Genomic DNA, 16,508 nt, shown 5'->3' on the forward strand with positions numbered 1-16,508 from the left:
AGGGGCATAATGGGAAAGAGAGTGTGGATTCTAGGAAAAAAGAGGAAAAAGTGGAGAAGAGAAAGGATTTTAAGGGTAGCCAAATTATAAATCTTTCATTATAGATAAGCAGGGGCAGTCTTCTCCTGATTCTATGGAAAAGGTTGTCACATAATCAACTTTGTGATTGTATATTGATGATTATAGATTGGTGGCTTTGAGAATCTAACAATAACTTTAACTTTTTTTTCTTGCAGATATCAGCAGAATCCTGTCCTACTTCTGATCTGTTGGTCAATAATTCTGACAGTGGTCAAACTGAGGCTATAGAATCTAAGTGTGATAACAGGGTGAATTCCAATCTTGGGAACCATGATTGTTTAAATCCTATGAATGACATCCTTGTTACCATGTAAGTTTGAAAATTTAATCATTGCAACTTACTAAGTATCAAAATAAGAAGGTTGGATGTTTTACTTTGTGATGTTTTTTTATTTATTGTTTTAGATGATTTGATTTCAAAGGTGATCAAGGTTCTTCTAGAAGAGATTGAGACACTAAGAAAATGAAACCGGGATGCTGTGTTGGTGAGCCAATATCTTTCTGAGCTTAGAGAAGTCAAGAAACAGGGGAGAAAAGAGAGAAGGCACAAGGAAGCCCAGGATGTGCTTGCAGCTGCAACTACTGCTGCTGCAGCTTCTTCCAGGCTTTCGTCTTTCAGGAAAGATACACTTGAAGAATCCGCTCACCATGAGGTAGTTGACTCTCATTTTGTTAGATAACATTTTTTGGGGTAATTTCGTCATTAAAAACCGTTCTTATAATGTGATTTCTCTAAAAACTATCATTTCAGGGTGTTGAAAGTTCGTGCACACAGTGAATCTTGTAGAGCTGTTAGATTTATCAATGAAGGACTTGGTAATGAACCAACATTGTTTATACTTTATATACTCTTGAACCATGTAATTTACTTTTTACCCTCAGTAGCAACATAGTTGCTGTTTCTTTAAACTTGATTTTGAATGTGTGTTTTTGTCATCAGTGATCCTCACTGGTTCTCCAGATTGTTCTATTCTTGCAATTGATATTGAAACAGGATCTCCAGTTAGTTATGGATGGATGTTCATACAATTAGGTATTATTTTCAATATTCATACAGTTAGTTATGGATGGATGTTCCAGGTGGGGGCAGATGTGCCTGCGCAAATCTTTAAGATGTCTCCCCGTTGATCGTATCTTTGTGAGGATGGGTGCAAAAGACCATATTATGGCAGGCCATGTGACTTTTATGATGTAAAGAGAGAGCTTCTGTGAATAGGTGGGGGCAAATATTACTTCATAAATTATTGTTTTATATATATATATATATATATATATATATATATATATATATATAATATTAATTAACAAGTTTGACTTGTCAACACGTGTAGAATGCAAATGATCCCACAAATACATTGTGAGCGGATATTTACACAATGTTTTTACAGCTGTGAGAGGGTATGGTTTATCCTACCCGTCATCTTTAGCGGTCCGCATCTGGTTTTTACTGAATACACCTAGCATGCTGAATCTTAACCAAGAATCATTCTTTTTACTTCACAGACATCTGAATATTTCTATTTGTTATCAGAATTGTTACTTTGCTCTAAGAAATAATTGTCATAAACGGATTACTCTACCATACACAGGGGACAAATACCTGCTTCATAAACAAAGCACAAAATGGATCACAGTTATGACAATGGCGCCTCCAAGGCTGGAAAAGGGTGTTGGGGTGTTAGATAAGCCAGTAATAGAGAAAATAACTCCTGGAAGAGAGTCTGAGTTTGACTTGAGGTATTGTATCACTTTTAATGAAGTTTGAAATGCATATAGTAAAAGATTAGGTCGATTTACCTTTTTTTCTTTATTTTTTTAGGAAATCAAGGAAAATGGCACCACCATATAGAGTGAGGCTACACAATGACAACTACAACAAGAGGGCATACGTTGTGCAAGTGTTGATGAAGGTTATACCTGGAATGACAGTTGACAATGCAGTTAATATCGTGCTCTTGACCTGGGCACCACTCTAAATTATAACTTACTCTAAATTTTATATGTAAATTTTATTTTATCTTTTGAAGGGGAATTTACTGAATATTGATTGGTTGATGCAGTTAACTAGAATTGGTCGAGATGCAGTTTTATATGTTGAGTCGCTCATTGAGTCAATCATGGGAGGATTGGAAGGGCTAATCAACATTCTTGATTCTGAAGGAGGTTTTGGCTCTTTGGAGACACATTTTCTTACTATTTTATCATTTTCCTTAAAAAGTTACCAAATTCATGTATTAAATTTGATAAAGCTAACTTAATTGCTTTTTTTAAATCCTAGCTTCTACCAGAAGTCAGCTGAAACTACAAATGGCTTTTGATGGGCAGGAAAGATATATGAAGGTATGATCTATATTGTAATTCAGATTCTATAACTTTTATTATGTAATCTCTTAAGTCTTAATACCCATTATTCCTTATGCATGTAGAGATCTTGGGAGCCAAGTGATAAAGCTGATCTTCACTTTGTCTACAAAGATGTTGAAGGAGTATCAACTCAATGGGATGATATTCAAAGAAAACTCAGGAACTTACCTCCCAAACCCTCTGCCTTCAAACCCGATCCCTTCACTCCTGCAGAAGACGAAGATTCCAAACCTAAAACCAAATCTCGGATCGATAACAAGATAGAAGAACTCAAAGATTTAGAAGATGATCTTGATGATAGTTGTTTCCTCGAAGAATACAATTACCTTCAACTCCCTTAATCCTAATATCATTTTATGAGGGTATTAAATTTCATGTGATATTTTCATGGTTTCATTTTCTTTTGTGTTCTTGAAGTAGAAAGAGGTTAGCAGAGATGAAGCAAACAGTGGAAGTTTGAACTCGGAAAGTTCGGGCAGCATCTATGGTGGCCCGGGCAGCATCTATTTCAATATTGATTGTGTGAAAGTCATCTACTAAAGCAAGGTTGGTGTAAGAGTTGATGATAAGAACATTGTTCCAAGACCTTTAGTGAGTTATGATGATGTCCCTTAATAGCAATGTAGTATTAGGTTATATAGTTACTGATGATTATTTGTATTTGACATTTTATGTAATGAATTATATTACTTATTTATTGTATTTTATTTTGTATCTTGTATGACATTAATTTTTGTGCAATGGATGGTATTTTTTGTATATGGTGTTTTATTTCTATTATGAGAAATTAAATGCAAATTTAATTTAAAAATTAATAAATATATAAATTTATTTTTTTAAACATTTAAATTTACGATACACAAAAATGTGTGTCATCTTCATTTATGACATGGCCTTTCTTGACAGGGGCTTTCTTGATATGCATTGCGTGTCATTAACACGCACTTCGTAAGGTTACGACACGCGAACGCGTGTCATCTTCCTTTATGACAGGGCCTTCCTTGATACGCATTGCGTGTCGTAAATGCGCGTCGTAATTGCGCATCGTAAATGAGCGTCGTAAAAGCGCATCGTCTCTCTTTATGACAGGGCCTTCCTTGACGCGCATTTTCACGTCGTCAGAGCCTTTTACGACGCGCAATGAGCATCGTAAAAGGCTGTTTTTCTAGTAGTGAATAAACCATAACATACATGCATTAATACAAGATCTGAAACAAACATACTAAACAATTTTTAGAAAGTATCGGATTTTTTGGTGGTTTTCAAACGTATACAAATCATTTTCACAAACACGCTTATGAACTCACCAACATTTTTATGTTGACCGTTTTTCAAAATAACTTGTATTCTCAGGAAACCGTTGAAGCAGGATGAACGAAACAAACTAATGGATATTGTGTGATATTTTGTTTCATCATACTCTTACTATTTTTGGCATGTAATATTTAAATACAATACTCAATGTAAACAATGAATGTTGTTATATTACATGTGTAATGATGATGATGTTATGTTTCAATTATATTCACTGTAATGATATTTCAAGATGAAGTCATGCACAAGCCCCCGGACATTTCCGCCGTCTGGTTCGAGGGTGTGACAAACTGACCGCTTGAATGTTGCTTGCTTTGTGCTAAGAGAAACCTATATTTATATTATCTAACTATTAGCAAATGTGTTAAGTTACATGCCATAAAAAATAAATAGTTTTAGAATGCTTGATTCAGCTCTATTGCGTTGCTCTTGTTTGAGTCTAACCGTATTAGTGTTGGATCTTCCAATCGAAGGACTATTTTATTTTTGTCACATGTAATGGTATTCGTAAGATAGTTAGTTGACATTGGTAGAAGTTTCTCTCACAGATGATAGCATGGGATGAGAGTACTAGTAAGATAGGAAAGGTGTTGGCATGTTCTCGTATAGGGCACATCATTAGAACTGTCGGTGAGAAGTGACTTTGTTACTTCGGGACAGACCTTGGAGCAGGCTTGGATCGGTGTGGACGATAGTAGTAGGCCCCTGCTATTGAAAGCACATGATTCACGCCCGAGCCAAGAGAAGTAATGGGGGAAACCAAGGAGCTGAATGTAGTGACATTTACAAGGTTATATGTTTCTTATTAAATTGTGGTAATCTTAAGGTTTTCACATTCGATTGCAAAATGGGTCTATGAGAAATGGTGCTTCGGGATCTTCTACTGGACTGTATGCCGACGAGACACTAAATATGATTCTGACAGTGATGTCGTGTGCTACTGGAAAGGAAGGTCTGGGATGCTAATGAGCGAGTAGATAGAGAGTAATGTACTGGTAACACCTGAATAGGTAGTGATGAGTTATGTTTATATCAGTCGAATTCCAACTACGCGATATGGAGCTGACAGCTCTGAGATTGGCTCAGATAATGTGGTCCTGCGTGATTGGATTGAGGTTAAGGTATCATAAGACCTTACTAGATGAGTTGCATGTATCGTTAGATAAATCACTGATAGTTTAGTCGTCTAGTTGGAGGAGCAGGTTATAGCCATTCAGACTGCTGATAAGATAGTGGAGGCGTCATATGAAAGAGAGTTTAGTTAAGAGACACAACTGCGAAGGCAAAAGCAGTCACAGGGCCTGACATTGTTAACAACTATCAAGGAAGTTTGACGTTGTTGCACTATGAACCCAAGGTCAGAAGAATCACGAGATCTGTGGTAAGGGTGGAAGGACCAATGTGTTCGTGCGCTGCAAGTCCAAATGTGGCAGGTACATATATAGAGGGCCTGCTCGTCACGATTGCATATTGGAGATGAAGATATGTTACCATGGTCGTCATTATGATCATATTAATCGACATGTAACTAGTAGGTTTTAATCATGTTAGTGTTGGGGATGTCAAAAAGTCCCGCGAGACCCCGAACTTGTGAGGGCCCGATTCCATATAGGGGATATTTGTTAACAAAACTGGTGGCGAGGGCAAGGTTAACCCTCGTTTTAATTTTCGGGGCGGGGACGGGGGTCGGCAGTCCCGTCCCGAACCCCCGATGGGGGCCCCATTAATAAATTATATATATATATATATATATATATATATATATATATATATATATATATATATATATATATATATATATATCAACAATGATTTTTAGCTTCCAAAAATCAACAAAAAATCATGTTTTTAAGTTGTTAGTATAACGTTTTTGACATGTGATACCATTTTTGTTTTTAACATGTAAAATTATGTTATAAATAATATTTTTAACACAAAAAAGAGCTTCTTTAAGTACAAAAACCTTCTTTTAGTCCAATAAAAAAAATGCCAAAATCAATCAGGGTGGGGAAGTGGGGGCGAGGGCAAGGGTGGGGGTAATCCATGAATTGGGGGCGGAGGTGGCGATGCTGGAAATTTCAGGGTCGGTGCGGGAGATGTAATCCCTGTCCTGTTTGCCCCTGTTGACATCCCTAGTTAGTGTTGTTATTCTGTCCTAATTACATATGTTTGGGTATGAATAGTCAACCTTGTAACATTACAGTGTGGCCGAGTTGGGAAGTTCTACGAGTAGGGTGCATAAACTTAGGATTAGTTTCGACTATCAAGTTCATCTTGTATTACGCATGATTTCTTAAACAAATTCCAACTTAGGAATGAGTGGCTCCTAGGATCTTTTACTTTTAGTAGGAAGATGATGTTGTTGTGGGAGTTTTGGAGCACCTTCAGAAGTTAGAGGTGGCCGATTGACTTGGATCTGATAGCGATGTGGGGACCGTCTATGACAATCGAGATGAATTTCCAGGACACAGTTGATGCGTAGTTTGTTTTTCGTTGCAAACAAGTATGAGTTTAAATCCAATCGGGGGAGAATAATAGTATAAGGTGATAACATAGGCGGGGCATATCAGTATGTCTAGTTTCAAGCACTCGTGGTGGATATGTGCTACAATGTAGAAGAGAAGATGGATGAGGATGTTTCAGTTATATAGGAGTTTGTAGGAGTTTGCCTGGAGAAGCTTTGAAATATTTTCGTGAATAACAATTTCTACCTAGTTCTATATTTATGTATAGTCACGTGGAATCTAAACTGTATGGTCCATTCAGGCCCGACCCTATGGGTGTGCAAGGTGTGCACCCGAACAGGGCCCCGAAAAAAATAGGGCCCAAAATTTGGTGTAGGTGGGGGACGACTACTTGTCGTGCTTTCATTCCTTGGATCGACGGAGGTTCAAATCTTTCCACTTTACTTTTTCACTTCCGTAGATTCACTAGATTTCTTAACACAAAGTAGTTTTCCTTATTTTTCACTTTCAGCCCTTCATTTAGGCTCAATATTTTACAATCTATCCAACCGTCCAATTTCTATACAAAATTAGTTTTAGATATTATATATTTATCCCCTCAATTTTTAGAAAATTACATTTTCTTTTTTTAATTAATTTAATTTACTTTTTAGAAAATTTACATCTTTACGTTTTATTATATATATATATATATATATATATATATATATATATATATATATATATATATATATAAGGGCCCATTTGTTACGATTTGCTCAGGGCCTTCAAAATCATAGGACCGGCCCTGGGTCCATTTAAGATAATTAAGGGTTCGTTCAGTCAAGGGTAGCATCAAAGTTTTGTTAGATTCCAAGTGGGGGAGAGCTACCCATCCAGGGGAATAGTCTATGGACTGCAAAACCTCAGTATAGTAGCAAAGACTTACGACAACTGTTGAAGATTTCTGAAAATTCTAGTTTTTCAGGTGACATGTGTAGTGAAAAGAAAGAGCAGACAACTCTAAGAGATGGATGAATCGATTAAAAACTGGTGTATCATTGCCACATGTTATGCATTCAAGAATGACGTGGGTTTGTTCGTCTTTAGCAGGTGCAACTTGTTCGAGTAAGTATTCGTCAGGTGTTTTGAGTGATCATCATTGATTCACGTATTAGGTATTTGGACAGATTTGGTTTAGGATTGTGGTGAGAGTTCCCTTGCTTGTTCTTGTTTGATGAAGGCTTGGATATTCGAGACATCGTCTGAAGACTGGATAGATCTAGGTTCCTTGTGTTTGATATGTCATTTTTTTAGCTAATACTATTATGGGTTATGGGATGATTGTATTATATGTATAGGCTAATGGGGATGACAACAAGACTTGTGAGTTATCATGAGTTGTAGGAATAGTAATTAGAAACACACAAATTTGGGAAATAATGGTTACATGCCTGTAGACCACAACAGTTGGTTATGAGCTTACAATTGGTTGGTATCGTATGCGTGTTAGACTAGTTAGTCTGATTGTTTCTTTAATTGATAGATGAGGGTACCATGGTGTACGGTTTGATGCGAGGTGTAAAGAGGAACAATGTACGAGTATGAGTTAGGCATATCGATGGAAGGTTGCTACCCATTTTATAGGATATACTTCGTTCATGTAGTTGAAACTATTGATCCATCAGGAAGATAACTAGAGTGTTAGAGTTGTATGGATGTCTATCAGAACCATTATCTCTTATAAGATGTTGATGAGATGTTGATAAAGATATTTTTCATTTGGGAGTGGTAGAGTCCCTTGTTAAGATATGACTTGGTTTCGTGGCTGAAGAATTAGGAAGCATCGTCAGCCTTAGAGGGTCGGTATTGAGAATTTCAGATTACATAATTTTAGATATTTGAGTGCTTTCAAGGATTTGGGCTATGTTGCAAGAAATGGTTAAGAATTTCGATGGCGAGATACTTTCCTATCCCACTAAACTAAATGTAATTGTTGATGCTCTAAGTTGGAAGTCGGCTAATGAGCCACTTTGGGAGTGTTGTCTACGAACGACAATGTTTACCCCTCTGTTGGAGTTTCATTTTTAGAAAAGAACGCCAAATGTGAGAGAGTTTCAAGTGAGATTCTAACTTTTAATTAGGACAGTCAAGGGTTATTCGACATAGTATGACCATGCTATACTCCTTCACCGAAAGTAACAATCATGAATCTACATTAGGAAGGCCACCATTTAAACGGTCATATAGTAGGTAGTACATGACGTCCACATATTAGGGCGAGTTGGGCATCGAGTGCTATGGAGTACAAATACTCGGACTTATGATGGACAAGTTAGTTCAGATGGTGCAGGAGCAGTTGGTTACTACACAGAGTTGACACATGAATCACGCCATGGAAATGGGTGATTCGACTTCGTAAGAGAGGAAACATAGGACCTCGGTGCATAGCTCCATACTACACTATTGTTCGAGTGAGGAAGGAGTTCCACCTGAAGGGTGATACGATTTTATAGGAGGGTGAAGTTAGGCCCTGAACACATAGGTACGAATAAATTATTACTCGACCAGGGAAGGTAGCGTGTCACTTGGAGCTACCAAATAAGTTGAGTTTTATCTATCAAGGAGAAAGGAATAATGAAACTCCTGGGGAAACATCAAAAGGGTTCAGATTAGACATGGGAGCCAATTTCGGAGGTTCGAGTGCATTATCTAGAGTCGTTCCTAATTTCAACGACGATTTCTAATTCAAGTGGGGGAGTTGTAACACCCCATTTTCCGATATTTGTTTTTTCTTTTTAAACAATAAACAAACAAACAAATAAATAAATAAATAAATAAATAAATAAATAATAATAATAATAATAATAATAATAATAATAATAATAATAATAATAATAATAATAATAATAAATAAATAAGTGATTTAATGACTTAGGTTGTATAAGTATAATACATAGGGGTTGGTGTTGGCAACTTAGAAACCATTTGATGTAAGGGAAATTGTTTTGAGGGTAAAATAAGTCATTATGGAAAACTTGAGGGACCATTAGGTAATTTTCGTAATTTATCTCCCGTGATCAGGATTCTTATGAACGGGCGGCTCAAACTCTCGTTTACATCAGCCTTGATAGGCTTTTTAAGCGTTTTAGCCCAAAAACTCTAACCCTAAGTGTATGTGTGTCGTGAGTTGTCTAGCCGAGAAAGAGAATAAACCGAAGAAGAAGAAAGTAGGAAAGAGAAGAATAGGAGGGGGAAAGGAAAAAATTTTGGCTTCCATTGGAGCACCATCAATGTATGTGATATTCCTTCTATTTCCTTGCATGAATATGAGTGAGAAAAAGAGGCAAATGGGATGAAAAGTTTGATTTTCGTCATCAGAATCTTTGTTCACAAAAGAAGCGAAAAAGTAGACTTATAGCTATGATTTTAGAAATCTCTTAGCCCATTTCGTAATCTATAAGTTATGGTATATTTCTGGAATTTTTTGTGGAAGAATGGTGGAGAAAATCCTCAAACAGATGACAACACAAACGACATATCTAGAGAGATGTTGGACGGGAAAAAGAAAAGTAAAAGAAAAGAGGATTGCCTTGGTCATAAGGTTTTCTTATGGTATCTTTAATCCCACTCATCATAGGTAAGTACCTTTTTCCAATTTTGACTATCTCAAATGTATTCAAAGGTGTTAACTCTTTATATCTTAATGAGTTATGTGAAAAACTCTAACCCTAGTTGATGGATTTACTATCTCAACATTGTACTTTGTTCCTTCCAAAAAGCAATATACTATGGAGTGTGGGATTAGAATTTTTATAGAAATTTTGACTCAATGGATTGAAACTTTTCTTAAGAAACTATTTCTAGAAATAATTCATTTTGGATTGGGTCTTAGTGGGTTAAGAAACTAATTAACCATAAAAAGCCAAAGCTGTGATTTCAGGATTTTTCCCTAATATGTCCCTATCTTTGAAAGATCATATATCGGTCATGAAAAACCATTTTTGGTCAAAATTAGTCCACAAAATTTCGTATGTGAGTACTTTACACTTCATTAGTTTTGATTGAAATCCAGAAATGCCTCTAGCTAGGGTAAACACGATCATTTACCCAGACTAGTCTAAATTTGACTGTTATGCGAGGCAGTTTTTGTAAAATTTTCCATAAGTCGTATGGAGTCGTTTAAGTACTAATTTTAAATTTAAGGACATGATTTATCGGAATGTGATGCAGTTTTGAAAACCATGGACTTTAAGATGGGAAAAACAAGTCCCGAACAGACCCTCATTTTTATATAGAAAGCTGCAATTTAACCCCATAGTCCATTTGCATAATTAGGAAAAGTAAGTAACTAAAATTAACTTAAATCATTATTATTAGGAAGGTTGAAGGAGAAGAATACATGAGTGACTCCTAATTTTCTTTGGATATTGCATTGCTTTTGGAGGTGAGTTACTCACTATATCGTGTTGTGTTGTATTTTCTTTACATTAGCTCGTGAGTGCTATGTTTTGTTTATGCAGGTAGTACTAGGCGGGGTAAAGTCTAGTAATTTCCCTCACGTGCTGAGGATTATGCATGGTAGAACTTGGCGACCCGACTGGGGATCATTCGTAACTAATGTGACCCAAAGGCTCGACGAACTGAGCAAGGGGATCGTGCATGGACAATGTGTCCTAATGGGTTCGAGTATGGGGGATCAGACTTAGCCAATATGTCCCAAGCACTCGATGTTCTGAGCAAGAGGGATCGGGCCTAGCCAATGTGTCCGAGTTGGATTTTCTTGTTACTGATTCATTCTTTGACATGCATGTGTGGTTTTTTGTTTGATACCGTTTGTATCTATGTGTAGGGGTAAGGATTATATGATATGATACTGTATATGTATAGAATTCACTAAGTTGTGTGTGATGGGTTTTGAGCATTACAACATTCCTATAGTGCACATGCAACGCTAATTGATTTCGATCTAGGTTTTTCTCATGTTATACATGCATAATAATTTTCCAAAGCAAAACCCTAATCTAGCATACATATTTTCGGATTTGATGAATAAACAAGAGTTAGAAGAATACCTTTCTTGTTGATTGCTTGATCTTGACCTTCAAGAGGTTAGTGCCTTAATTTTTGCACCTCTAATGGAGTCAAAAACACCACTAGCAATGAGGAAGAAGGAGAAAGCAGAAATTGGCTAGGGTTTCTTCTAGGGAAGCAGTGGCCAATTTCATGAGGCTAGGGGGTTCCTTTTATAGTTGAGGTTGCTAGGGTTTTCAACTAGAAACCCTAATTCCCTTGTAGAGGCCCTAAGAAACACATGGAACCCCACATGGTAAGCCTTGGACGAAAACTCTATGGGCTCCCCATAGATTTTCGTCCATCCTATACGAATAGGATCCATTATCCCAAACTACAATTATTACTGATTTACATAATCAGCCCCCGTTCTTTTAATCGGTCTCTTTTGATCACTAAATTAATTCCAAATTAATTTTTGATCAATACTAATTAAAAAATATGCTTTCTCAGTTAATATATTATTCCTATAATATATTAATAAACCATTTAAATAACCTCTTTCTCCAAAACTCATTATGTCCAGTTGCTATGGTGAAGGCAACCCAAAAGGACCATGCTACTATCGGGTCAAGTACATACCAATTATAGTTATGAGCTTAGACACCTAATCCAGCAGTGTCCTTACCCCTTTTCCCTTAAAAAAAATACTATTTTAGGTACACAAGATGGCCGAGCATGATTGTACACACTGGCTGGAGGCGGGTTTTTGGAATTGATTTTGAATTGGTTACGTTTTCATAAATTTTAGAGTTATAACTAATAATGTTTGGAAAATGAATTTATCTTGGGGTTTGGTATTTCATTTCTTTTGAATAAAATACATTAAATGGATGAGCTCATAGTACTATGCCGGTTTAAAAAGTTTTAATTTATTGGAAATTTTAGGATGTTACACATATGAATCATACTTCCACCGGTTCATGATACATTGTGACACCTTCTAACCATTACAAAGATAAGCTCATAGTACTATGTCGGTTTTTCTGGCATTCCATCACTGGCATGAAGACTCACGACCAGCACTAAAGGGGCCTAAAAATACTCATCCATCAACCCACTAGCTTGAAACAACCCAATCAATATCCCTCTTAAATTCTAACCAAACACAAAACAAGCCATAACCTTCTATCACGCAAAATTCGTTTCACAGTATAGGCTGCTACCAATGCAAAATTAGATGAAATGCGGTCGTAATCTTGTTCCAATTCAAAGGCTATAACCAAAATAAGAACATTGCCAATAATTCAAACCAAGTGTTCTCATGTTATGTTACTCATTCCACATACACCTCTCAAGACCATACCCCCAAGGGGAGACACATAACCTACTCTAGATCTACTACATTCCTTCTTCCTCACAACCTTACCCAAGGAGTGAAGTACCATTAGATCTAATGAATATATGAACCTTAACCGCCAATAGAAAGATCCACATGAACGACCGAAACAAGATCCCATATCTTGATTGAAATTGAACAGATTCCACCAATACGCAAATAGCTTGATAAAGTGTCCAAAGTTATCTAGAAATGTTGCTACAACCTTGGTCGGGTCAATCCAAATACCAACCATGTTGACACGAGATGCCAAAATTAGATTCTACGTAGATCCAAAGCCATGCCTGAAAAAGCAAAACAACACCGCTCTGACATCCGAACTCTCAATAACCAAGGACAACTGTCAAAATCGAGCCTGATATGAACAATACTTCCATAAAGAACAATTGAGGGTACCCATACCCAGAAACCAAAATGTACAATGTACAAATTTTGATGAAAGATTGATGCATCCATTGAACTTCAACTGATAAAGCTAAATTTTTTTGAAGAACCTCAACTATTAACGATGAATAAAATGACCAACGATCGAGAAATCATCGACAACTAATCCAATGACCCAATACACTACTAAGCCAAAACCCATTTGGAACTAAACATACCAAACTATGAAGCTGATTTACCGATCAAAAACTACCCAACTTATATTGTAAGTACTAATATATAAATCGAGCTAAAAAATCTCTCAAAAACTAATACTCAACTTGAGCAACCCAAACATCTCTTATCTATTCATCGACATTCCCGAAAGGAACCACTGACTACAAAGAGCTCCTTGTCCAATACCTTCATGCCGCAAAGACAACTCATGCATTCTCGAGCACATACATTTGATGGCCACTGATGCGTAAATAATTATGCACTAGTTAATCCTACTAATGTAACTAATTATTACCTAATGCAATGTAGCTTATTGAAAATAGTATAGCACAATAGGCAGTTATCAAACACAGTGAACGAGATGATTAGATAATTCTTATCTACTAACTAACTAAATTACTATTTAATTCAGAAAAAGGGTTTTCTCGATTTTTGCAAGTCTAGAATCTTAATTAACTAAACTAACTAACTATCAACTATTGAGGAAAATAATAAAACTAAAAGCAAGAAACACAAAAGACGATTTAAGGCGAGGTAATTGAGAGACTTTCGTTTAGCTTCGACTTACTTGATATTATGGTTGATTTATGGAAGTGCAACGGATTAATGTTTCATTGGTTACCTATTCCTAAAATAACCAAGTTAACGTTCACTAACTTAATCCTTTAGCAAACAAGTTCATTCATACGGTGATCAAGCGGATAAACTAACAGGTTTACTAGCGTTCAGTTCGATTTAAATTAGACTTATAATAGATTGATCAAATTGGTTTATTGATTCAATTAAATATATGATTGGTCATCATATATTAGCTCATACGATTATTTACCCACTTTTCTATTTAACCCTAGGTTTTGGTCAAAACAATAGTCCTACAGTTTTTGCAATTCACAAATATCATAAGATTCAAGATTCAAGTTCAATTAAGAAAGATGGTCATGCAATCTAGATCAAACTCAATAATAAACAGAAAAAGTAGTTCTCATAAGCATAGAAGGTTCTTTAATAAGCTAAAGTTACAAACAACCAATAAAACTTTATCCTAGCCATAAATAAAACCATAAAAAGTCAAGCAAACCTACACCAAAAAAAGTCATAGGGTTTTATCCCACGATTTTTTCAATCAAACTTAGAAAAACGAGATACATTGTAATAAATATGATTAAACTAAATTATAAAATCGTAAATAAGGGTTTTATTGCCTTAACACTCTCTATTCCCAAGCTATGATCGAATTCCTCAATTCTAAGCTTCAAACCAGATACTTGGCCTTCAAAAATCGACAATAGCTGCTAGCAAAAGTTACAATTTCGGAGGAGAATGACTTCTATTTATAATTTCCCGAACACAGATCACCACGACGTGGTAAGTCCACCACGTCGTGACCTTCGTGGTTATCTTGTATCCAACAAGTCTTCTAGATCCATCGGGACAATCCAAAACACCACGTCGTGGGAAGGTCACCACGACCTTGTGCGTATATTTTTCTTCATTTTAAGAATTGATCCAAATTCCTAGCTTCCAGCTTCCTTTTCGCTCTGAGCATGTCTTTTACCCCTATAACACAATATACAACAGATTAAGTACCTTTTGTTCTATAAAGGGAATAAAAATAACTAGAAATATTAATATATGATGTCAAATTATATGTATAGATAAGCACATATCAACCACTTGCTCTACACCCCCATCTTGACCAAATTTTGAACCAAAGTCTCGCATACCTGAATAGTAGATCCCTATGACCCATTCTTCTGAAACCATAAACTCTAACAGATTGATGATCCTCCAAGCAGAATACCCAGTTCTCCCCTACTTAGGGTTCGAACTTCCACCAATTGACATTGCAAATAGACCAAAAATCAATACGGCTCAACAAGATACATAACATCCCTGACCCTTGAAATGTATAGCACAACACAAGATAATTTCTAGATAAAGACCAAGCAGACTCAAAGAGATTCTGAATCTCATATGGAGACCTCAAAAACTTGCCAATCATAACTGCCTCTAACATCAAGAATTCCATGTAGATACAAAAATAATAATTCTGACAGTCCATTCATAGCACCAATTTTCTATCTAGAAGCAAACGGACTACCACACACCTACTTTATAAATCCCCAACCATCAATTCATCACAATAATCATTCATAAATACAAGATGCATCATTATTATAGTCAAGATACATCAGAGACAACAAAAAAAGTTGTCATTTCCGATTCACTTCCCTGCTCACCTGAAACAATCAAATAGCACCTAACCTAACTATATTTAAAGAAAGTAGACCCTTGATATCACCTTAAGGAAACCATGCCACAAGAATCCTCTTGTGCATTCCTACACAACCGTACTTTTTGTCAAAAAATGCAACTATATAGCCCCATGTTGGGTCTACCTCCCAACTCTAAAAATCTCATGTATGCTCTCTCTTTCCTCCGAACACAGAAAGCTGGAAGAACATACCCCCATCGTAGATAGTGACATCCTAATCCATCTGCCAATCACTTAGCCTCTGACTGCAATCCTCGAGTCTATTATCATAATCGCTTCCTTTTTTAGTCCCGCGAGTCAACTGGCACTACCTCAATCAAGGCCCTCGAGACTTCAAAATTAACTAACTCACCTAGGTGTGCACCATTCAAACCCAAAATGACATGGACACTAAGGCCCAAACAATCACTAGACCTATCCTCAACCTAAACAATAATAATCGACAAACTGAATAAATTGGGAACACATTGCAATGAATCATGGTGCCAAAACATATAATCTACCCTCAATCAGCTCCTTAGATTCTCCAAATTTTTCTTTGATTCAAGTATGGATCATGTGCTTTCAGTAGTATTGGCCCAATACTACCTTCCACACATATTCGTACTTTCCTTAAGAATCGTTATGGATCCTCTAACTAACTACACATGCCCATTCCTGTCCGTTCCAATCACATATACCCACTCTCAAATGAATATACACAACTAATCTTCATTGATTCCCCTTCTAGGATCTATCTTTCAAAAATGCTCAAACAAGCATATTCCAACATTTTTCCTAGGATTTGATAGGGTTCCCTTTACACCAAACTCCAAAAATTAGCTACAGAAGAGATTCCCTCTAATATATGCTAAATAGCCCGTGAATACAATTACATACCACATGCACTAGATAATTCTTCGAATGCAAGGTTTCACACTACAACGGTTTGACTCAAACAAGAGCTGTACAGTAAAGTAAAACCTAACCTTCTAAAATTATCTAATCCCTCCAACATGTAACCAAATGTATTCCCTTA

Source organism: Lactuca serriola, chromosome 9, assembly GCF_051521515.1.
Source record: "Lactuca serriola cultivar US96UC23 chromosome 9, Lser_US96UC23_V15, whole genome shotgun sequence".
NCBI classification, from domain to species: domain Eukaryota; kingdom Viridiplantae; phylum Streptophyta; class Magnoliopsida; order Asterales; family Asteraceae; genus Lactuca; species Lactuca serriola.